At 43.6% G+C, this 25,781-nt stretch overlaps 1 protein-coding gene and 1 long non-coding RNA gene across 2 annotated transcripts in view; one reads left to right on the top strand and one right to left on the bottom strand.

The window, feature by feature from the left end:
- LOC102179466 (zinc finger protein 665) overlaps window positions 1–10,830 on the bottom strand; it is a 39,426-nt gene extending 28,596 nt beyond the window's left edge. The window contains exons 1-2 of the mRNA XM_018062913.1: window positions 10,520–10,830; window positions 9,400–9,486 (exon numbers count right to left, since the gene is read on the bottom strand). The gene's annotated coding sequence lies outside the window, so the exon portion shown is untranslated. The remainder of the gene's footprint in view (window positions 1–9,399; window positions 9,487–10,519) is intronic.
- Window positions 11,616–24,590, top strand: LOC108638021. The gene is made up of 3 exons (XR_001919554.1): window positions 11,616–11,637; window positions 13,959–14,035; window positions 24,212–24,590. It is a non-coding gene; the product is annotated as an uncharacterized LOC108638021 (long non-coding RNA).

The following is a 25,781-nucleotide window of genomic DNA, read 5'->3' as shown; positions in this document are numbered from 1 at the left end:
GTACTGGAGTTTCACCTTCTTCCTTCCAAAGAAATCCCAGGGTTGATCTCCTTCAGAATGGACTGGTTGGATCTCCTTGCAGTCCAGGGGACTCTCAAGAGTTTTCTCCAACACCACAGTTCAAAAGCATCAATTCTTCGGTGCTCAGCCTTCTTCACAGTCCAGCTCTCACATTCATACATGACCACTGGAAAAACCATAGCCTTCACTAGACGGGCCTTAGTCGGCAAAGTAATGTCTCTGCTTTTGAATATGCTATCTAGGTTGGTCATAACTTTTCTTCCAAGGAGTAAGCGTCTTTTAATTTCATGGCTGCAGTCACCATCTGCACTGATTTTGGATCCCCCAGAAATAATTCTGACACTGTTTCCACTGTTTCCCCATCTATTTCCCATGAAGTGATGGGACCAGTTGCCATGATCTTCGTTTTCTGAATGTTGAGCTTTAAGTCAACATTTTCATTCTCCACTTTCACTTTCATCAAGAGGCTTTTTAGCTCCTCTTCACTTTCTGCCATAAGAGTGGTGTCATCTGCATATCTGAGGTTATTGATATTTCTCCCGGCAATCTTAATTTCAGCTTGTGTTGCTTCCAGTCCAGCGTTTCTCATGATGTACTCTGCACAGAAGTTAAATGAGCAGGGTAACAATATACAGTCTTGACGTACTCCTTCTCCTATTTGGAACCAGTCTGTTGTGTCATGTCCAGTTCTAACTGTTGCTTGCTGACCTGCATACAGATTACTCAAGAGGCAGGTCAGGTGGTCTGGTATTCCCATCTCTTTCAGAATTTTCCACAGTTTCTTGTGATCCACACAGTCAAAGGCTTTGGCATAGTCAATAAAGCAGAAATAGATGTTTTTCTGGAACTCTCTTGCTTTTTAAATGACCCAGTGGATGTTGGCAATTTGATCTCTGGTCCCTCTGCCTTTTCTAAAACCAGCTTGAACATCAGGAAGTTCACGGTTCACATATTGCTGAAGCCTGGCTTGGAGAATTTTGAGCATTACTTTACTAGCATGTGAGATGAGTGCAATGGTGCAGTAGTATGAGCATCCTTTGGCATTGCCTTTCTTTGGAATTGGAATGAAAACTGACCTTTTCGAGTCCTGTGGCCACTGCTGAGTTTTCCAAATTTGCTGGCATATTGAGTGCAGCACTTTCACAGCATCATCTTTCAGGATTTGAAACAGCTCCACTGGAATTCCATCACCTCCACTAGCTTTGTTCATAGTGATGCTTTCTAAGGTCCACTTGACTTCACATTCCAGGATGTCTGGCTCTAGATTAGTGATCACATCATCATGATTATTTGGGTCGTGAAGATCCTTTTTGTACAGTTCTTCCGTGTATTCTTGCCAACTCTTCTTAATTTCTTCTGCTTCTGTTAGGTCCATACCATTCTGTCCTTTATCGAGCCCATCTTTACATGAAATGTTCCCTTGGTATCTCTAACGTTCTTGAAGAGATCTCTAGTCTCTCCCATTCTGTTGTTTTCCTCTATTTCTTTGCATTGATCACTGAAGAAGGCTTTCTTATCTCTCCTTGCTATTCTTTGGAACTCTGCATTCAGATGCTTATATCTTTCCTCTTCTCCTTTGCTTTTCACCTCTCTTCTTTTCACAGCTATTTGTAAGGCCTCCTCAGACAGTCATTTTGCTTTCTTGCATTTCTTTTCCATGGAGATGGTCTTGATCCCTTTCTCCTGTACAATGCCACAAACCTCATTCCATAGTTCATCAGGCACCCTATCTATCAGATCTAGGCCCTTAAACCTATTTCTCACTTCCACTGTACAATCATAAGGGATTTGATTTAGGTCATACCTGAATGGTCTAGCGGTTTTCCCTACTTTCTTCAATTTGAGCCTGAATTTGGTAATAAGGAGTTCATGATCTGAGCCACAGTCAGCTCCTGGTCTTGTTTTTGTTGACTGTATAGAGCTTCTCCATCTTTTCCTGCAAAGATTATAATCAATCTGATTTTGGTGTTGATGTCCATGTGTAGAGTCTTCTCTTGTGTTGTTGGAAGAGGGAGTTTGCTATGACCAGTGCATTGTCTTGGCAAAACTCTATTCGTCTTTGCCCTGCTTCACTCCGCAATCCAAGGCCAAATTTGCCTGTAACTCCAGGTGTTTCTTAACTTCCTACTTTTGCATTCCAGTCCCCTGTAATGAAAACGACATCTTTTTTGGGTGTTAGATCTAAAAGGTCTTATAAGTCTTCATAACCATTCAACTTCAGCTTCTTCAGTGTTACTGGTTGGGGCATAGACTTGGATAACTGTGATATTGAATGGTTTGCCTTGGAGATGAACAGAGATCATTCTGTCGTTTTTGAGACTGCATCCAAGTACTGCATTTCGGACTCTTTTGTTGACCATGATGGCTACTCCATTTCTTCCAAGGGATTCCTGCCCGCAGTAGTAGATATAATGGTCATCTGAGTTAAATTCACCCATTCCAGTCCATTTTAGTTCACTGATTCCTAGAATGTCGTCATTCACTCTTGCCATCTCTTGGTTGGCCACTGCCAATTTGCCTTGATTCATGGACCTGACATTCCAGGTTCCTGTGCAATATTGGTCTTTATCACATCGGACATTGCTTCTATCACCAGTCACATCCAAAGCTGGGTATTATAGATAACCTAAAAATGATTCGTGACAGTGGATTCACCAATGATTTATCAGATACAACACCAAAAGCTCACGACAACAAAGTAAAAACAGGTAAATTGCACACATCCTAATTATCAAATATTGTGCAGTAAACTATCCTCAGTAGTGAAAAAACAATGTATACTATAATACAAAAAAATTGCCAAGCATATATTCAATAATAGTTTAACATTAAGAATACATAAAGAACTCCAAAAAGTACTGCTCACCAAATCCTCCACAGGGGTGGGGGAGCTTTCTTAACCAACATCCCACATACGGCAAATAAAATACAAACAGTAACATAAAATAGAAACTTAATGACAAAAATAAAAGACAATCATTTATAATACATACAAATATTTAAAAAGGACAGTAGCTATGCCTTGAAAAAAAAATGATGGCTCATCACTGAAGTTATCACTCCACTGCATAAGCTCTGTCATTAAGTTGCTACAAAATTAAGTTTGGAGGCAGAATGATCAAGAGCACCCAGGTGACAAGCATGCAGCATCAGCAACAGTTTACTCAACAGCCTCACAAATATGAGGGTGTGAACCGGACAGTACCCTTGTCAAGAGAAGTTCCTACACCTCTTGGTGAGGCTCAAAGGGCATGATGATAGTACACGTGAACAACACTATCACAGTGCCCTTCACGCACGCTTCTCTGACATCACTCAAAGCCAGAGAAAGATGTACAGGTCAAGGTCTTCAGATACTTTCTCATATCACAGAACACGATGACCACTATACTAAGTAGCTTCAAGTGGTAATTCTGTATGCAGCAGGAAAATATTATAACCAATAAGGGAAAGTATTCTCCTTTAAAAATTTTATCTTACCCAGTAAACCCACACCACAGAGTCCAGGAGGAGCTGCCCCATAAACACAGGTGGGTTACCACAGCAAAGAAACTGGACATGACTTCAGACCCTAGAGCCACATACTTCAAAATCAATTTAAAAGGAAAAATTATACAAACTAAGAAGAAGGCAAATTCAAGGAGAGTCTACACTCCCAGACTAGATAGACCAGTACAAGAGTGGAAAACTATGAGATGTGGGGGTTTCATAGCCTAAGACCTTGAGATGGGACTAATTGGTCCACCAGAGATGCCAAACTAAAACCCTGAAATATTTACACATATTCCCTTTGTTGGACTGCTGTCCTTACAGTTTTCCTAAGTAATAGGCACAGAAGATCCAATCCACCAGCTTATTCCACACACCCTGACATGTATGGCAGCAAAAGGAGAACAGCAGAAATGGCTGAGCGATCTCAAGAGGCCGAGGGGACTAAGACAGTTCATTAGAGGTTCTGAGGTGCCAGATAAAATTAAAGAGCAGCCAGTACTTTCCCATTTTCCGATTCTATCTTCCAAATATGACAGCTGTGATGAAAGCAGCACTGGATCCGGGGTTAGACGCTTGGGGCATCAGCTCTGATCTATATGGACTAAGAATAGAGTAGCCAATAGATCCAAGCCCACAAAGAAGAGGGGGCAAGGCAGCCCACCTCATGCTCCTCACACTCAAGAACAACCAGCTCACAGCAGGGAGATGGCAAGTGTTGTGGATACAAACCTTGTCTTTGTGTCTGATGGAGCTGCAGCACCACTGGCAGGTGAAAGAACACATGATACATGTTGAAGGACAGGCTGAGAACTCGGGGAAAGTTTAAGCTTCCTCCGGGACTTTAATAAACAAACTTCTCTTTGGCCAAAGATCTGAGAGAGTCAATTCCCAGCTAGATTGAGAGATCCGGGGTCCCCAAGGAGGAGAAAGGGGTCTGGGGCTCTCAAGGAGGAGAAAGGGGTCTGGGGCTCTCAAGGAGGAGAAAGGGGTCTGGGGCTCTTGAGGAAGATAGAAAGTGGTCTGGAATTATCAAGGAGGAGAAAAGCACAAACATTTTTCTTAAGCCCAGAGCTGATGATTACACAAAAAAAACAACTTTGCTTAAACTCTGTACTAAGCAGAAACATTACTTTGCCAACAAAGGTCCATCTAGTCAAGTCTATGGTTTTTCCTGTGGTCATGTATGGATGTGAGAGTTGGACTGTGAAGAAAGCTGAGCACCGAAGGATTGATGCTTTTGAACTGTGGCGTTCGAGAAGACTCTTGAGAGTCCCTTGGACTACAAGGAGATCCAACCAGTCCATTCTAAAGGAGATCAGTCCTGGGTGTTCTTTGGAAGGAACAATGTTAAAGCTGAAACTCCAATACTTTGGCCATCTCATGTGAAGAGTTGACTCATTGGAAAAGACTCTGATGCTGGGAGGGATTGGGGGCAGGAGGAGAAGGGGACAACAGAGGATGAGATGGCTGGATGGCATCACTGACTCGATGGACATGAGTTTGAGTGAACTCCGGGAGTTGGTGATGGACAGGAAGGCCTGGCGTGCTGCAATTCATGGGGTCACAAAGAGTCGGACATGACTGAGCAACTGCACTGAACTGAAGATAATATAACAACAATGTTTCCTGCTTGAGGACAGGTTTCTCCTTCTTGAGAACCTTCTGGTTAATCCTGTCATCTTGAAATGTAAATTCTGGGCATTGGTCTGGTAATACCTTTACAACCTTGAGACAGTCTTTTGACTTACTGTAATAACCAACTGAGAAAGTATATAGCTCCCTCGCTAAGACTAGCGAGGGGGGGCATTCTCCATCCCCCTTCTGATGTCTATGTCAGGAGCTTTCTCTGTCCCATTTCATACTTTAATAAAACTCTGCTACACAAAAGCTCTTGAGTGATCAAGTCTGGTCCCTGGTCCCAAAGCTATATCTTCTTTGGAGATCATGAATCTGACGTTGTTCACCGTAAGCTCTCATCTCTATGTACCATTACAAGAGGTTTCCAACCACTATTAATGTTGTGCTTTCCTCTCTGCCCTGAGATCTCATCTCTGTTCACACTTTTGATACATTCCCGTCCATTTGGGGCTTTTGTTTTGTTTTCAAAACAAGTATCTCAAACTAAAATATATGATGTAAGAAAAGAACACACCTAACATTGTACAAAAACAAAACCAGGAGCTGACTGTGGCTCAGATCATGAACTCCTTATTACCAAATTCAGACTTAAATTGAAGAAAGTAGGGAAAACCACTAGACTATTCAGGTATGACCTAAATCAAATCCCTTATGATTATACAGTGGAAGTGAGAAATAGATTTAATGGCCTAGATCTGATAGATAGAGTGCCTGATGAATTATGGAATGAGGTTTGTGGCATTATACAGGAGACAGGGATCAACACCATTCCCATGGAAAAGAAATGCAAAAAAGCAAAATGGCTGTCTGAGGAGGCCTTACAAATAGCTGTGAAAAGAAGAGAAGCGAAAAGCAAAGGAGAAGAGGAAAGATATAAGCATCTGAATGCAGAGTTCCAAAGAATAGCAAGGAGAGATAAGAAAGCCTTCTCAGCGATCAATGCAAAGAAATAGAGGAAAACAACAGAATGGGAAAGACTAGAGATCTCTTCAAGAACATTAGAGATACCAAGGGAATATTTCATGCAAAGATGGGCTCAATAAAGGACAGAAATGGTATGCCCCTATCAGAAGCAGAAGAAATTAAGAAGAGGTGGCAAGAATACACGGAAGAACTGTACAAAAAGGATCTTCACGACCCAGATAATCATGATGATGTGATCCCTAAACTAGAGCCAGACATCTTGGAAAGTGAAGTCAAGTGGGCCTTAGAAAGCATCACTACGAACAAACCTAGTGGAGGGGATGGAATTCCAGTGGAGCTGTTTCAAATCCTGAAAGATGATGCTGTGAAAGTGCTGCACTCAATATGCCAGCAAATTTGGAAAACTCAGCAGTGGCCACAGGACTCGAAAAGGTCAGTTTTCATTCCAATTCCAAAGAAAGGCAATGCCAAAGGATGCTCAAACTACCGCACAATTGCACTCACCTCACATGCTAGTAAAGTAGTGCTCAAAATTCTCCAAGCCAGGCTTCAGCAATACGTGAACCATGAACTTCCTGTTGTTCAAGCTGGTTTTAGAAAAGGCAGAGGAACCAGAGATCAAATTGCCAACATCCGCTGGATCATTTAAAAGGCAAGAGAGTTCCAGGAAAACATCTATTTCTGCTTTATTGACTATGCCAAAGCCTTTGACTGTGTGGATCACAAGAAACTGTGGAAAATTCTGAAAGAGATGGGAATACCAGACCACCTGACCTGCCTCTTGAGTAATCTGTATGCAGGTCAGGAAGCAACAGTTAGAACTGGACATGGAACAACAGACTGGTTCCAAATAGGAAAAGGAGTACGTCAAGGATGTATATTGTTACCCTGCTCATTTAACTTCTATGCAGAGTACATCAGGAGAAATGCTGGACTGGAAGCAACACAAGCTGGAATCAAGATTGCCGGGAGAAATATCAATAACCTCAGATATGCAGATGACACCACTCTTATGGCAGAAAGTGAAGAGGAGCTAAAAAGCCTCTTGATGAAAGTGAAAGTGGATTGCAAAAAAGCTGGCTTAAAGCTCAACATTCAGAAAACGAGATCATGGCAACTGGTCCCATCACTTCATGGGAAATAGATGGGGAAACAGTGGAAACAGTGTCACACTTTATTTTTTGGGGATCCAGAATCACTGCAGATGGTGACTGCAGCCATGAAATTAAAAGACGCTTACTCCTTGGAAGAAAAGTTATGACCAACCTAGATAGCATATTCAAAAGCAGAGACATTACTTTGCCGACTAAGGTCCATCTAGTCAAGGCTATGGTTTTTCCTGTGGTCATGTATGGATGTGAGAGTTGGACTGTGAAGAAGGCTGAGCACCGAAGAACTGATGGTTTTGAAATGTGGTGTTGAAGAAAACTCTTGAGAGTCCCTTGGACTGCAAGGAGTTCCAAACAGTCCATTCTGAAGGAGATCAACCCTGGGATATCTTTGGAAGGGATGATGCTAAAGCTGAAACTCCAGTACTTTGGCCACCTCACGAGAAGAGTTGACTCATTGGAAAAGACTCTGATGCTGGGAGGGAGGGGGGGTGGGAGGAGAAGGGGACGACCCAGGATGAGATAGCTGGATGGCATCATGGACTCGATGGAAGTGAGTCTGAGTGAACTCCGGGAGATGGTGATGAACAGGGAGGCCTGGCGTGCTGCGATTCATGGGGTCGCAAAGAGTAGGACACGAATGAACGACTGAACTGAACTGAACTGAACTGAACATTGTTCTCAATGGTGAAAGACTGAAAACTTTTCGTCTGAGATCAGGAAGAAGGCAAGGACGTGCACTCTGCATCACTGTTCAACAAAGGACTGAAACCCCTAACCAGAGCAATTACACAAGAAAAAGAAATCAAAGCTTCCCAAAGTGAAAACTAGAAAGTTAGCTTCTTTCCTAGAGAACAAGACTTTTGTGCATAAACTATAGATTCCACACAGACACAAAAAACCTCCTGCCACATCAAATAGCAATTTTAGCAAACTTGCAAGATACAAAACTCAACATGCAAATCGCTGCATTTCTATACACAATGAACAATGTGAAAAGAAAATCACATAACAATTTTATTTACTATTATATTAAAAATGGATGAAATATTTAGGAATAATTCACCAAGGAGGTGAAACATATACACTGAAAACTATTTAAACATTTCTAAAAGAAATCCAAAATAAACAAATAAATCTAGTAGTCATGGACTGGAAATTCCAGTACTCTATATTTCCAAGTTACTCAAAGTGTTCCACAGATTTAATGAATTCATTATGATACGTACAATAGAAATGTTGGTAGAAATAGAAAAAACTTGCCAGAAGTCATAACGAATCTCAAGGGGACCACAAACTGCAAAAATACTCTTCAATAAGTACAAAGATGAAAGATGAAGGCCACCCTTTTTAAAATTTCAAGCCATATCACAATATCATCCAGATGGTGTAGTACTGGCATAAACACGGATTTATACACCAAGGGAACAAAGGGAATGTTCAGAAATAACCATTTGCATGTATTTAAAATCTAATGACAAGGATGCTAAGAAAAACCCAGTGGAATAAAGACAGCTTCCATAACAAATGGTGAATCTATGGGTTAAACAATGAAGAGGAAACCTCACCTGCATCAAAAGTAAAAACATCTCTGTGCCAAACCACAAAATGAACACAGTGAAAAGACAAAATCTGAACAATGAAGGCAATGAAAGTGAATTTCCAGCTCTCAGAGATTTAGATTCATGTCACAGTTTCAAACAGATGATGGAATAGCACACTGTCACTGATACCTGACTCAGAATTTTCCATTCCATTTCCAATCAAGATTTTTAAGTCAGTGACTCACTCACTCAGCTTCAATTACCTTAGAACAAATTTCCCTTTTTAGGTCTACTTCCAGATTTTACCAGGTACAGTGCATGTTAATACCTGACTTCCACCCACAACTTCTTAATCCTGATTGACAGAGAGCAGACTGCACAGCCAGAAGGACCTGAGGCAATCCCTGCTGCCCAACAGCACTGAGACCCCTTTTCAAAGGTGCGGGTGTGAAGCCCTGCCCAGGATGGTGCCCTCAACACAAGGTCCAGGCCACTGGGTCATGGGGAGATGGGATCTAAGTGGAGACAACAGGCCCTGAGGGAAGTTCCCTGGTGAGTGTGCATATGTACAGGTGTCAGGAAGGATACTTCAGAGTCAGAGACGATTAGTAAGTCCAAAGAAGGGATTTCAGGAAGGACAGACTGAGAATCAACTGAGAATATGATTTTACCTGAGAAAGAGCCATTCCTCTTTTCTTGCCTTTTTTCCTCCTCTTCCCAGCTTCTTCCTCAGACAATGTAAGTTTTTAGAAGTTGATCTGGCAAGTGGAAAACAGGCTGCTTAAGGCCTAGAATCAACGTCCCACCTTCGTTTGCCACAACCACAAAAACAGGAAGATCTCACTATGTGGAACAGTCCTTTGGTGTCCACTGCTTCGGCTGGGATGCTGCTTCTGCCCTATTTCTTTCCTCACACCTGTCCTGCCCTCCTCGGCAACTTGTTTCTCCTCTTGCTGCTCTTCTCTCCAATCCCACCCTTCTAATTGTCCTAAACATCTATACATCTGTCTCTTTCTCTAACTCTGCTTTCTCTCTGCCTTCTAGTCACACTTCCTTCTCTCCCTGTTACACTCCCACTCTGGGGCACTGCAGGTGTCTATGCTTACTTCCTTCTCTTGTCTTCTAGTCAACACCTATCCCTGTTTCTCTCCTAGGATCACCCCTGTCAGCCCTCCTACCGCAGACGCGGGGCCCCTGCCTCTTTGTCTCCAACTCCTGGAGATCCCAGGCCTTTGTCCATTATTCTTTCACCCACCCGCTGCTTTAAGGGCTAACTCTATTTCATTTTACCATCCCTTTGCAACTGCCTCAGCCATCCTGGGCGACCCCGTGGGTTCTCTCATTGTTTTCCACTTCTGAGTTTGCCTTTCACTCTCAGTCACTGCTGCTTCTGATCCCCCTCGCCCACGTATCTACAGAAATGATGAGTAAATGAAACGCCCGCCTATCAAAAGCGCACCTTTTCCAACCAGACGGACTCGTGACGGAAAAACACTGGGTGCCACACGTCCAGCCCAGGGATGAGGAAAAAGGACTGACCAGGAAGGGAGGCCTTCAGGGCAGAACGATCGGCCTGAGGAGACGCGAGGGCAGAGAAGCTGGGAGCCAGGGGCGTCTCGGGCCGGGCGGGCTCTCCAGAATCCCAGGACCGGGGAGAGGACGCCGCGGCTTCTTCCGGAGCGGGGCTGTCGACGCGACCTCCAGGGGCCGACAGGGTGAGGCGGTGGAGGTTGCGTGCCCGAATCCCCCTCGCGCCAGGGAACTTTACAAGGCACAGGCGTAGGTACTAACCGTTAAGTTTTAAGCAGGAAAATATCCCGAAAGGCGTTGTCTCTGGGGCCGAAGGCCGAAATTCAAACGGCAAGGACAAGACTCAGAGCGATTTCGAACACTCGACCTGCAACCGCGGATTCTGGGTTTATTTGGGGCGGACGGCGGGGTGTTGGGATATTACTTCCGCGGAATCAGCCGGACCCTGAAGATGGGCGTGGCGAGGGCGGGTTTGTCGGCTAAACGCGCAGCACACCTTTACACTAGGAAAAAAAAACTCAAGGGCCGCCGGGCAACCTTCTCTCGCGGCCTTCCGCCCTACGCAAGAAATTGCGCTCTCTCGGATTCCGAGGCGGAGATTTCCAGTCGGAGGCTGGGCGGATCGCTGCAGGCGAGGGGCGGGGTTAGGAGCGTCCAGGTCTGCAGGGCAAGAGCCAGGCGGGGCAAGGGGCCGGGAGATGTTTAACAGTCCTGTGATCCCCCATAAATTACAGCCTGTTTTTTTTTTTTTTAATTTGTTGCCTTTAACATCTAAATAGATAGCACATTCTATAATTACAATATGGAAATGTCGATGAACAAAATAAACTTTTTGTCATATGTTGAGGAAGAAACGGTGGTAGTAGTGAAAGTCGCTCAGTCGTGTCCGACTCTGCGACCCCATCGTCTATAGTCCATGGAATTCTCCAGGCCAGAACACTGGAGTGGGTAGTCTTTCCCTTCTGCGTGGGATCTTCTCAAGCCAGGGATCTAACCCAGGTCTCCCGCATTGCAGGCTGATTCTTTACCAGCTGAGCCACAAGGGAAGCCCCTGTTAGTAGGATTCATCCAGTGTTTTAGCAACAACATCTAGGCAGCCAGGGTATAGTCAGTGTTTGGGGACAGACTTAAAAATCTGCAATCCGTGCCTACCTTTGATTTCTTCTTTTGGTGCCTGTTGGCTGCTAGACAGTTCTCTTCTCCTTAACTTCTTCCGATTTAATTTGAATTTTATGCATTCCCCCACAGCCTCCAGGAAATTTTGAGGATTTGGGTCCAGTTGAGCTATTTCAAATCCTGAAAAATGATGCTGTGAAAGTGCTGCACTCAATATGCCAGCAAATTTGGAAAACTCAGCAGTGGCCACAGGACTCGAAAAGGTCAGTTTTCATTCCAATTCCAAAGAAAGGCAATCCCAAAGAATGCTCAAACTACTGCACAATTGCACTCATCTCACACACTAGTAAAGTAACGCTCAAAATTCTCCAAGCCAGGCTTCAGCATTATGTGAACCGTGCACTTACTGATGTTCAAGCTGATTTTAGAAAAGGCAGAGGAAACATAGATCAAATTGCCTACATGCGCTGGATCATGGAAACAGCAAGAGAGTTCCAGAAAAACATCTATCTATGCTTTATTGACTATGCCAAAGCCTTTGACTGTGTGGATCACAATAAACTGGAAAATTCTGAAAGAGATGGGAATACCAGACCACCTGACCTGCCTCTTCAGAAACCTATATGCAGGTCAGGAAGCAACAGTTAGAACTGGACATGACACAACAGACTAGTTCCAAATAGGAAAAGGAGTATGTGAAGGCTGTATATTGTCACCCTGCTTATTTAACTTCTATGCAGAGTACATTATGAGAAACGCTGGACTGGAAGAAGCACAAGCTGGAATCAAGATTGCCAGGAGAAATATCAATAACCTCAGATATGCAGATGACACCACCCTTATGGCAGAGAGTGAAGAGGAACTCAAAAGCCTCTCGATGAAAGTGAAAGAGGAGAGTGAAAATGTTGGCTTAAAGCTCAACATTCAGAAAACGAAGATCATGGCATCCGTTCCCATCACTTCATGGGAAATAGATGGGGAAACAGTGGAAACTGTCAGACTTCATTTTTCTGGGCTCCAAAATCACTGCAGATGGTGACTGCAGCCATGAAATTAAAAGACGCTTACTCCTTGGAAGAAAAGTTATCACCAACCTAGATAGCATATTGAAAAGCAGAGACATTACTTTGCCGACTAAGGTCCGTCTAGTCAAGGCTATGGTTTTTCCAGTAGTCATGAATGGATGTGAGAGTTGGACGTGAAGAAGGCTGAGTGCCGAAGAATTGATGCTTTTGAACTGTGGTGTTGGAGAAGACTCTTGAGAGTCCCTTGGACTGCAAGGAGGTCCAACCAGTCCATTCTGAAGGAGGTCAACCCTGGGATTTCTTTGGAAGGAATGATGCTAAAGCTGAAACTCCAGTACTTTGGCTACCTCATGCAAAGAGTTGACTCATTGGAAAAAGTCTGATGCTGCAGGGGTTTTGGGGGCAGGAGGAGAAGGGAATGACAGAGGATGAGATGGCTGGATGGCATCACTGACTGGATGGACATGAGTCTGAGTGAACTCCGGGAGTTGGTGCTGGACAGGGCGGCCTGGCATGCTGCGATCCATGGGGTCTCAAAGAGTTGGACAAGACTGAGCGACTGAAGTGAACTGAACTGAACTAAACTGGGTCACTTTGAGCTCCCCCCTGTGGATGCAGGAAAACAAGCACTGGGCACAGTGGAGAGGTGGAAGCTGGTGGGTTCCGCGGACCAGAGGCACTGCTGAGCAGAGGGGGCTGGCCTCCCAAGTCGCTGTGTCACCCTGTTACATTTTTAAGGTGAAAGCTTATAACTTTGGAGACCAGTATGTTGGAAACTACAGTATGTCCTCCTAACAAGTAGAAAAGTTTCAATAAAGATTTTATTTTCCTTTTTAAAATTTTTTGAAATTACGAAAGTATGACAATACATTTACATGAGGCTTTGAAAGTAGTTACAGACAGTTCCACTATATATTACAATTTTTTCAGTGGGCAAATTAGGATTTTTAGTTAGAATTTCAATATTAAATTCTCAAAAATTAATAGAATGGACAGGACATTAGGATATACTAGGCCTGAAAAGAATTGTGTACCAATTCAACATAATTAAGATCTATACAATTTTCACACAAGAGCAGGGTACAAATTTTATTCAAGTTCCCATAGACTATTAACCAGGAGACACTGGAAGGTGGCATAAAACAAGGTGCAAAAGTTTCATGGCCTAAATAAAGAATATTGAAATCATATAGGGCCTGCTCTCTTACTGTGAAACTATGTGAGAAATCAATACCAAAAGGCATTTGAAAATAACCCACATATTTTCAAGTGCAATAAATAAATAAATGGTTTTATCAGCAGGTTCTTGCCTGTCCTGCTTCTGGCGATTCAGGGGTTGGGAACCTGGATCTCCGAAGAGTCCCTGTAGGGCAGTAATTGTCTGCAGAACATTTCCTGCCATTAGAATAATTTAACCATCTTAAGAAAACAAGAAATCTTTCCGGATTTCTCTCTATACTGCAAACTAAAATGAGAAATACAAAACTATCCCTGGGGGAAACGTACGATTTTACAGTGACATCCCGTATCACAAGTTTTCCTCTTTGTTCTTCATTCAGCTGGAATGCCAGACTCCACATGGCTCAGTTCCAGACACACAAGGTCGAAACCTACAGCCTGTGACTGGAGGACTGAGGTATGTGATGGGAACTTCTTTTTATTTTAATTTTGAAATTGAAAAAGTTTACTAACCATTGCTTTAAAAAGAGCAATTTTTGTTGATCAGTTGCTAAGTCGAATCTGACTCTGCAACTCCATGAACTGCAGCACACCAGGCTTCCGTGTCCTTCACTATCTCCCAGGGTTTTCTCAAACTTGTGTTCATTGAGTGGGTAATGCCATCCAACCATCTCATCCTCTGTCACCCTCTTCTCTAGCCTACAATCTTTCCCAGCATCAGGGTCTTTTCCATTGAGTCCACTCTTTGCATCATGTGGCCAAAAAGAGCAATCAGTTCAGTTCAGTCGCGCAGTCGTGTCCAACTCTTTGCGACCCCATGAATCGCAGCATGCACGCCTCCCTGTCCAGCACCAACTCCCGGAGTTCACTCAGACTCACGTCCATCGAGTCCGTGATGCCATCCAGCCATCTCATCCTGTCGCCCCCTTCTCCTCCTGCCCCCAATCCCTCCAGCATCAAAGTCTTTTTCAATGAGTCAACTCTTCGCATGAGGTGGCCAAAATACTGGAGTTTCAGCTTTAGCATCATTCCTTCCAAGAAATCCCAAGACTGATCTCCTTCAGAATGGACTGGTTGGATCTCCTTGCAGTCCACAGGACTCTCAAGAGTCTTCTCCAACACCACAGTTCAAAAGCATCAATTTTTCAGCGCTCAGCCTTCTTCACATCCAAATCTCACATTCATACATGACTACTGGAAAAACCACAGCCTTGACTAGACGGACCTTAGTCGGCAAAGTAATGTCTCTGCTTTTGAATATGCTATCTAGGTTGGTCATAACTTTCCTTCCAAGGAGTAAGCGTCTTTTAATTTCATGGCTGCAATCACCATCTGCAGTGATTTTAGGGGCCAAAAAAATATAAAGTCTGACACTGTTTCCACTGTTTCCCCATCTATTTCCCATGAAGTGATGGGACCGGATGCCATGATCTTCATTTTCTGAATGGTGAATTTTAAGCCAACTTTTTCACTCTCCTCTTTCACTTTCATCAAGAGGCTTTTGAGTTCCTCTTCACTTTATTCCACAAGGGTGGTGTCATCTGCATATCTGAGGTTAATGATAATTCTCCTGGCAATCTTGATTCCAGCTTGTGTTTCTTCCAGTCCAGCGTTTCTCATGATGTACTCTGCATAGAAGTTAAATAAGCAGGGTGACAATATACAGCCTTGACGTACTCCTTCTCCTATTTAGAACCAGTCTGTTGTTCCATGTCCAGTTCTAACTGTTGCTTCCTGACCTGCATACAGATTTCTCAAGAGGCAGGTCAGGCGGTCTGGTATTCCCATCTCTCTCAGAATTTTCCACAGTTTATTGTGATCCACACAGTCAAAGGCTTTGGCATAGTCAATAAAGCAGACACAGATGTTTTTCTGGAACTCTCTTGCTGTTTCCATGATCCAGCACATGTTGGCAACTTGATCTCTGGTTCCTCTGCCTTTTCTAAAACCAGCTTGAACATCAAGAAGTTATGGTTCACGTATTGCTGAAGCCTGGCTTGGAGAATTTTGAGCATTACTTTACTAGCATTTGAAATGAGTGCAATTGTGCGGTAGTTTGAGCATTCTTTGGCATTCCCTTTCTTGGAATGAAAACTGACCTTCTCGAGTCCTGTGGCCACTGCTGAGTTTTCCAAATTTGCTGGCATATTGAGTGCAGCACTTTCACAGCATCATCTTTCACAGTTTGAAATAGCTCAACTGGCATTCCATCTCCTCCACTAGCTTTCTTTCTTCATAGTGATGCTTTCTAAGGCCCGCTTGACAACACATTCCAGGATGTTTGGCTCTAGGTGAGTGATCACACCATCATGATTGTCCTGGTCATTAAGGTCTTTTGTGTACAGTTCTTCTGTGTATTCTTGCCACCTGTTCTTAATATCTCCTGTTTCTGTTATGTCCATACCATCTCTGTCCTTTATCGAGCCCATCTTTGCATGAAATATTCCCTTAGTATCTCTAATTTTCCTGAAGAGATCTCTAGTCTTTCCCATTCTATTGTTTTCTTCTATTTCTTTGCATTGATCGCTGAGGAAGGCTTTCCCATCTCTTCTTGCTATTCTTTGGAACTCTGCATTCAGAGGCTTATATCTTTCCTTTTCTCATTTCCTTTTCACTTCTCTTCTTTTCACAGCTATTGGTAAGGCCTCCTCAGACAGTCATTTTGCTCTTTTGCATTTCTTTTCCATGGGGATGGTCTTGATCCCTGTCTCCTGTACAATGTCATGAACCTCCGTCCATATTTCATCAGGCACTCTATCAGATCTAGTCCCTTAAAACTATTTCTCACTTCCACTGTATAATCATAAAGGATTTGAATTAGGTCATACCTGAATAGTCTAGTGGTTTTCCCTACTTTCTTGAATTTAAGTCTGAATTTGACAATAAGGAGTTCATGATCTGAGCCACAGTCAGCTCCTGGTCTTGTTTTTGCTGACTGTATAGAGCTTGTCCATCTTTGGCTGCAAAGAATATAATCAAGCTGATTTCGGTGTTGACCATCTAGCGATGTCCATGTGTAGAGTCTTCTCTTGTGTTATTGGAAGAGGGTGTTTGCTATGACCAGTGCATTGTCTTGACAAAACTCTATTTGCCTTTGTCCTGCTCATTCCGTATTCCAAGACCAAATTTGCCTGTTATCCCAGGTGTTTCTTGACTTCCTACTTTTGCATTCCAGTTCCCTATAATGAAAAGGACATCCTTTTGGGGTGTTAGTTCTAAAAGGTCTTGTAGGTTTTCATAGCACCGTTCAACTTCAGCTTCTTCAGCATTACTGGTTGGGGCATAGACTTGGATTACTGTGATATAGAATGCCTTTCCTTGGAAATGAACAGAGATCATTCTGTCGTTTTTGAGATTGCATCTAAGTACTGCATTTTGGACTCTTTTGTTGATCATGATGACTACTCCATTTCTTCTAAGGGATTCCTGCCCACAGTAGTAGATATAATGGTCATCTGAGTTAAATTCACCCATGCCAGGCCATTTTAGTTTGCTGATTCCTAGAATGTCAACATTCACTCTTGCCATCTCTTGTTTGACCACTGCCAATTTGCCTTGATTCATGGACCTGACATTCCAGGTTCCTATGCAATACTGCTCTTTACAGCATCAGACCTTGCGTCTATCACCAGTCACATCCACAACTGGGTATTGTTTTTGCTTTGGTTTCATCCCTTCATTCTTTCTGGAGTTATTTCTCCACTGATCTCCAGTAGCATATTGGGCACCTATCGACTTGGGGAGTTCCTCTTTCAATATCCTGTCATTTTGCCTTTTTATACTGTTCATGGGGTTCTCAAGGCAAGAATACTGAAGTGATTTGCCATTCCCTTCTCCAATGGACCACATTCTGTCATCCTCTCCACCATGACCCACCCATCTTGGGTGGCCCCACAGGGCATGGCTTAGTTTCACTGAGTTAGACAAGGCTGTGGTCCATGTGATTAGATTGACTAGTTTTCTGTGATTATGGTTTCAGTGTGTCTGCCCTCTGATGCCCTCTCACAACAGCTACCGTTTTACTTGAGTTTCTCTTACCTTGGATTTAGGGTATCTCTTCATAGCTGCTCCAGCAAAGCACAGCCACTGCTCCTTACCTTGGACGAGGGGTATCTCCTCACTGCTGCCCCTCCTGAACTTGATCGGGGAGTAGCTCCTCTCAGCCCTCCTGCACCCGTGCAGCCACCACTCCTTGGACGTGGGGTTGCAGCTGGCAAAGGAAACTGTAATTCAATACTGTAGTCACTGCCAAAGGGGATTTCAGCCAAGGGACTGCTCCTTGGAGAAAAAGTTACGATAGAGCTAGATGGTGTATTAAAAAGCAAACGAATCACGTTGCCAACAAAGCTCCCTATAGACAAACTATGGTTTTTCCAATAGTCAGCTAGGGATGTGATTAAAAAGGGGATTTAAGAGTTGGTTCATAAAGCAGGCTGAGCATAGAGAAACTGATGCTTTTGGATTGTGGTGCTGGAGATCAGTCTTGAGAGTCCCTTGGAGAGCAAGGAGATCAAACCCATCAATCCGAAAAGAGACCAACTGTGAATATTCATTGGAAGGACAGATGCTGAAGCTGAGGCTCTAATACTTTGGCCACATGATGCAAATATTGGACTCATTGGAAAACACCTTGAGGCTGGGAAAGATTGAAGGCAATAGGAGAATTAAACAATAGAAGATGAGATGGTTAGCTAGCATCACCAACTCAATGGACATCAGTTTGAGCAAACTCCAGGAGATGGTGAGAGACAGGGAAGCCTGGCGTGCTGCAGTCCACAAGGCTGCAATGAGTCAGTCATGACTGAGCGACTAAACAGCGACAACACATCACTGATAACAGCATAGACTGAGAATTCGTGGAGTGTGTCTCTGGTTTTTTCCCAGGGAAACAGGGAGCTGAGCTGGGGGTCTTAAATCAGTGATAATGAGGAAGTGTGGCTTTTGGCAGTAAGGCTTTTCCTTGAAGTGAAGTGGGAGAATTTTTTAATCTTTGCTCTTTCCCATAATTACAGGATCCGAAGTAAGCTTCAACTCCGTCATCCTAAGCTATAATACCAAAAAAAGTCAAAGAAGTTAAATATACATGTACTAGTTTAAAAAATGGAACCTTAGGAATATTAACACAATAATAATAAAACAACAACAAAGGCCTGAGAACCTCAGTGTATGTACCTTAGAACGTCAGTGAGGGGCCCTGCGTGTTCCTTTGGGCTGTGTTGTGTCTGGTCCTGTCACATCTTAGAGACATCAGAACGTGTTGAAAGATGTTCCTCTGAATCAACAAGTCAGGGGTCTGGGTTGAAGCAGAACCCAGAGGTTATACAGATGCCAAAATCTTGGCTCTCTCTGCACAAATGCCAAACTGAAATACAAACACAGAGTTATGGAAGAGTAAGAGTGGCTTTCTATATGTGTGAGGATAAAAGGGCACACTTTAGGCCCCCTCCTTGGTGAGTAGGGAGAGGTTATATCATCCGCTAGGGATATATGCTAAGGATCAAGGCAGTAACAGTCTAGCCTCAGTGTACAAAAAAGATCTTCACGACCCAGATAATCACAATGATGTGATCACTCACCTAGGCCCAGACATCCTGGACTGTGAAGTCAAGTGGGCCTTAGAAAGCATCACTACGAACAAAGCTGGTGGAGGTGATGGAATTCCAGGGGAGCTATTTCAAATCCTGGAAGATGATGATGTGAAATTGCTGCAGTCAATATGCCAGCAAATTTGGAAAGCTCAGCAGTGGCCACAGTATTGGAAAAGCTCAGTTTTCATTCCAATCCCAAAGAAAGGAAATGCCAAAGAGTGCTCAAACTACCGCACAATTGCACTCATCTCACACGCTAGTAAAGTAATGCTCAAAATTCTCCAAGCCAGGCTTCAGCAATACGTGAACCGTGAACTTCCAGATGTTCAGGATGGTTTTAGAAAAGGCAGAGGAACCAGAGGTCAAATTGCCAACATCCGCTGGATCATGGAAAAAGCAAGAGAGTTCCAGGAAAACATCTATTACTGCTTTATTGACTATGCCAAAGCCTTTGACTGTGTGGATCACAATAAACTGTGGAAAATTGTGAAAGACGTGGGAATACCAGACTACTTGACTTGCCTCTTGAGAAATCTGTATGCAAGTCAGGAAGCAACACTTAGAACTGGACATGGAACAACAGACTGGTTGCAAATAGGAAAAGGAGTACGTCAAGGCTGTATATTGTCACCCTGTTTATTCAGCTGATATGCAGAGTACATCATGAAAAACGCTGGGCTGGAAGAAACACAAGCTGTAATCAAGATTGCCGGGAGAAATATCAATAACCTCAGATATGCAGATGACACCACCCTTATGGCAGAGAGTGAAGAGGAACTCAAAAGCCACTCGATGAAAGTGAAAGAGGAGAGTGAAAATGTTGGCTTAAAGCTCAACATTCAGAAAACGAAGATCATGGCATCGGGTCCCATCACTTCATGGGTAATAGATGAGGAAACAGTGGAAATAGTGTCAGATTTTATTTTGGGGGGTCCAAAATCACTGCAGATGGTGATTGAGTCATGAAATTAAAAGTTGCTTACTCCTTGGAAGGAAAGTTGTGACCAACCTAGATAGCATATTCGAAAGCAGAGACATTACTTTACCAACAAAGATCCCTCTAGTGAAGGCTATGGTTTTCCCAGGGGTCATGTATGGATGTGAGAGTTGGACTATGAAGAAAGCTGAGAGAGCCGAAGAATTGATGCTTTTGAACTGTGGTGTTGGAGAAGACTCTTGAGAGTCCCTTGGACTGCAAGGAGATCCAACCAGTCCAGTCTAAAGGAGATCAGTCCTGGGTGTTCTTTGGAAGCACTGATGCTAAAGCTGAAACTCCAATACTTTGGTCACCTCATGCAAAGAGTTGACTCATTGGAAAAGATTCTGTAGCTGGGAGGGATTGGGGGCCAAAGGAGAAGGCAAGGACAGAGGATGAGATGGCTGGATGGAATCACCGACTCAATGGACATGAGTTTGGGTAAACTCCAGAAGTTGGTGATGGACAGGGAGGCCTGGCTTGCTACAGTTCATGAGGTCGCAAAGAGTCAGACATAACTGACTGACTGAACTGAACTGAAAAGACAAGGAAATAGAAACAGCAGAGGATACATCACCAAATTGGCTTCTGACCCACATGCCGACTGGAGCAGCCCTGGGAAGTCCCAAGACACAGCACATCAGGAGTCTCAATCGGGTAAAGATCCCCAGCAGCCTGTCTACTCCATGAGTGGGGCTTTAACACTGCAGTTTGGGGTTCCTGCTTATCATCCCAGGATGCAAACTGATATCATCAATCTGTGAGGAAACAGAAGCTCTGGTTTCATCTTAATGCTGTTTGTTTTGACTTACGAAACTTGGATGTTCCTAAGCCTGGGGCTGAGTTGGTCAGAGCCTCTTTGAACAATCTCAAAGTTGAACAGTCTCAAGATTTGTGTGCTAACTTATCTATGGTGCTGCAAGCCTTGCACTCACAGCAGGCAATCAGGGTACTCACAGTCAGGGTGTGTCCAGGCAGGTTGGAGGCAAGCACAGAGGAATGCACTGCTTTGTCTTGAAGCCTAAACAGGACTATTTCTTTAATTTCCCTAACATCCTGGTGGCCGCATGGTAAAAAGTTAGCTTGCCAATGCGGGAGACGTGGGTCCGATCTTTGTTCTGGGAAGATCTCACATGCCAGGGAGCAACTAAGCTGAAGGACAGATACTGAGCCTGTGTAGCGAAACTACTGAAGTGCGTGTGCCTAGAGCTGGTGCTCATAACAAAAGAAACCATCGCAACGAGAAGCCATGCACCCTGCAAGCAGAGAGTAGCCCCCACTTGTCTGAAATAGAGAAATGGCCATACAGGAAATAGACACCCAGTACAGCCAAAAAAAAAACACCCAAAAATCCTTGCCTTTGTCTCTGTGGGCACTAAAGCACCACTGGAGGTTGATGTACACTTCACAGGTCAAAGAACAGAGCAGGAAGTTGAAGAGAAGAAAAATCTCCTGTGAGAGTTCACACAGAACTCTCGCACTTCGAGAGTTTCCCAAACACAGTGAATGGTGTGGCTTCCTCTCTGTCCTTGTGACAGCAGACCTGAAATCAAACTGTTGATCCTTTCCAATTCATCTGATTTTCTGCTAATTAGCACCTCATTCTCCACAATCCAGGGATCTTTCTCGTGCTATAAAAATAGAGGTATGATTTAGGTCAGAATCAGAAATTCCTGCTCAGAAGAAATGTCATACTTGGCTTCTTCCAGAATCCAAACTTTCTTTTTTAAAAAAAATAAATGCATTTGCTATCTTTAATAATTTTGTTTATTCATTTACTTTGGCTGGAGTGAGTGATCCTTGATGCTTGGACATTTCCCCAAGTTGGGTAAGTAGGGGTTACTCTCCAGTTGCAGTGTTTGGCTTCTCATTTGCTTTGGCTCCTCCTGGGTGCATGGGCTTCAGTAGTTGTCCCATGTGGGCTCAGTAATCGCAGCTTCCAGGCTCTAGAGTGCTGCTTTAGTAGTTCAGGCCCACGGGCTTAGCTGCTCTGTGACATGGGATCTTCCAGACCAGGGATTGAACCTGTGTCTCCTGCACTGGCAGGTGGAAAATGCCAGCTCTTTTGTCAGTCAAGAAGTGAGGACATTATGACAGACAGAAAAATATTTCACAAATTACTTTACTATTTGCCTCCTTCTGAATGCACAGGGAACAGTATAATATACAGTATAATATGTATCAGGTGGGGAAGGCAATGGCACCCCACTCCAGTACTCTTGCCTAGAGAATCCCATGGATGGAGGAGCCTGGTAGGCCACAGTCCATGGGGTTGCTAAGAGTCGGACACGACTGAGCGACTTTACTTTCCCTTTTCACTTTCATGCATTGGAGAAGGAAATGGCAACCCACTCCAGTGTTCTTGCCTGGAGAATCCCAGGGACGGGGGAGCCTGGTGGACTGCCGTCTATGGGGTCGCATGGAGTCGGACACGACTGACGTGACTTAGCAGCAGCAGCAGCAGCAGCAGCAGTATGTATCAGGTATCTAGTTCCTTTCCTAGAGTTATTGAACCAAGAACACAGGGGTATGAAACAGGCAACTGGATATTTCAAAGTTTGAAATCAGCTTTATAAACACTCAAGGTCTGGAAAAACTCCTTGTGTATCACACAGTGGTCAGGTCATCAGAAGGAAAGACAGATTTGAATTCCCAATGGCAAACACAAAGCCTTACATGTCCGAGTGAACAAGGTTTTCGTCTCAGTCAAGAAAAACAGGGCTCCCAAGAGACAGCGAGGGAAAATGCAGATACCCCAAAGTAGATCCCTAGTTCAGAGGGAACTGATCCTTACCCACAGACAGTAGGTTCCTGAGGGTCGCCACCATCACAACCTTCTACAAGGTCCTCTGGGCAGGGTCCATACAGTCCCACTCCTCGGGAGTGAAATCTATGAACACATCCTTGAAGGTCAACTGTGCCTGAAATGAAAACACATTTCACCAATGGGCCCTGAGGAGGGTTCTTATTTTCACAGAAAAGGAGAAGTGAGACAGGTAAGGTCAATTCAGCTCAAGTAATATTCTGACACATCCATGCAAATCTATATGGAGCAAATTGTTGCTCTCTAATTTAATTTCCTGTTTTTCCATAAGATGATGATATCCTTCAATCAACATGAATTCATCATGGGTGTGGAAAAGACATGAAAAATATACAAATTATAATCAACAGTGGGTCGTTGATGCAGAAGTGTTACATTCTACACGCTGAGTGACATTCACTATCTACATGAGTTCCATCAAGACTGCTGTCTTCAGAGAGGACAAAGTCCAGAGTGGCTTTAAAAGAACACAGACTGTGATGAGGATGGCATCATCACACTGATGAGAGGTGTCTCAACACTTCATACACACTAAGCATTACTCTAAAGCCTTTATCCATATGAACCTGTCATCAACATAACAGCAACAGTAGAGAAAGATCTGTGTCCATCTTACTGGGGAGAAAACTCTGTCACTCTAATAAATAGCTCCCATCAAACAGTTAAGAAATGAGGCAACAGCACCTGAGCTCAGGTGGTTGGGAGAGACAACTGAACCTAAGGAATCAAAGAGTTAAGTAACAGTATAAAAGGCCATCCCCAGAGAGTTCCTTGAGAATACCTGAAACAAGTTCCAGGGAGCTGAAGTGCAATGGAACAGCATAAATAGTCACTGTACAGGGTCACCCCCTCTACCCCCTCAACCCACACAATGTCAGTAATCTGACTACTATTTACATTATTCATGTGATGAGGTAGAAACGGTTAAAGGCCATGGAATACACACTTAAGATGCAACTGTAACTGCTCTAAGAATAAACCATATTTATGAGATGGTTTTGTACTAAAATCATGGAGTGACATATCCATGCACTCATGCATGCACATGAAAATACACAACTGACTGAAACAAGAAGAGTTGTCTTTATTTTTTTCTTTCGTTCAATCAAAACTCAGTAAGTATCAACTCTGTGTCCCTAACTGGGAGCACAGCAGTGAACATGACAGAGCTTACCATCCAGCAGCCAGCCGGCCAATTACATCCATAATTTTAACATCACTATTTTTATATGTTCTCTGAAACAGGCCTGGTGCTAAGAGAAGATTCAACAGAAAGTCTTGACCTACATCGAGAAGTCAGACAAGGTCTCTGTGAGGAAGAAACACTTAGGATTGGCAAGGTGGGAAATGGAAGAGTTTTGTAAGCAGAGAGAAGAGCCTGAGTACTCTGACACAGAAAGATATTTACTGAACAGAAAACCAGCCAGTGTGACTGCACCGTGGGAACGAGGATGGGATAATGCCAGGTAGAGGCTGATTTCTGCAAGGCGTATTAATTGAGGACGTTATTTCAAAAGCAACTGGACATCACTTAAGAATCTGCAGGAGGAAAGTTAGAGGTTTAAGTTTGTTTTTCAGCACTTACTCTGCTATGCGAGGAAGTTGTTGTTCAGTTGGCTCAGTCATGTCGGACACTATGGGAGTCCATGGACTGTAGCCTGCCAGGCCCCTCTGTCCATGGGATTCTCCAGGCAAGAAAACTGGAGTGGGCGGCCATTCCCTTCGCCTGTATTTTGGCATCTTTGGGACATTAAAAGTGAATGAAATCTAAGTTTGATTCAGTAAGTTTGTTAACATTCTATTTCCTTTTTACAGCTTATTTGGTTTGTTTATGCTGGGCCTTCGTTGCTGTGATCCAGCTCTCTCTACTTGTGGCTGCACTGCATGGAGTTGTGTCTGCAGTGCCCAGGCTTCTCATTGCAGTGGCTTCTCTTGTTTCGGAAGACAAGCTCAAGCATGCGGGCTTCAGTAGTTAAGGATTCCGGGCTCCAGAAAACAGCCACAGCAGTTGTTGGTCATGGGCTTAGTTGCTCTGCAGCATCTTCCAGGAATTGGGATGGAACCCATGTCCCCTACATTGGCAGACACATTGCTATCCACTGTATCACCAGGGAAGTCCTCAACATTATCTTATAGTATTAAAAACATAAAAAGTAGTACAAGCAGAAAATACAGAAAATACTTTAATCCCAATCTGTATCAAATACCTGTATTTAAACATAATATGATGGCATCCTCGGTGGCTCAGTGGTAAGGAGTCCACTGACCAATGTAAGAAACACAGGTTGTTGCCTGGTCCGGTAAGATCCCACATGCTGAGGGGCAACTAAGCCCATGAATTCCAATTCCTGAGCCAAGGCTGTAGAGCCCAGGAAGTGAAACTACTGAAGCCGGCGTGCTCTAGAGCCTGGGCTGCAAGACAAGAGAAGCCACCACAATGAGAAGCGTGCGCACCGCAACCAGAGTGGTCACCGCTCTCCAGAACTAGGGAAAAGACACTGAAGCAACAAAGTCAGAACAGGAAATTAATATATTTTAAAAATCATAATGTGATTTTTATCATTAATTTTAGGTATGTACTTATTAACAAACCCCCAAATTTATTATTTTATTCTACTAAGAAAATATTGAATCAAGATTAGTAAAGTTGGAAAATTGTCTCTTGGTCCAGTGGTTAAGATCTCTCACTTCCACTGCAGGGTTTCAGGTTCGATCCCTACTCAGCGAACTAAGACCCTGGAAGCTGAATCATGTGCCCAAAAAAGAAAGAAAAAAAAATTAGTAAGCCCGATTTCACAGTTTAAATTAGGTGATG

The sequence above is a fragment of the Capra hircus genome, chromosome 18 (genome assembly GCF_001704415.2).
Source record: "Capra hircus breed San Clemente chromosome 18, ASM170441v1, whole genome shotgun sequence".
In the NCBI taxonomy this organism is placed as follows: Eukaryota; Metazoa; Chordata; class Mammalia; order Artiodactyla; family Bovidae; genus Capra; species Capra hircus.
The sequence above is the reverse complement of the archived record's forward strand: the minus strand, read 5'-3'. Positions and strand labels throughout refer to the sequence as shown.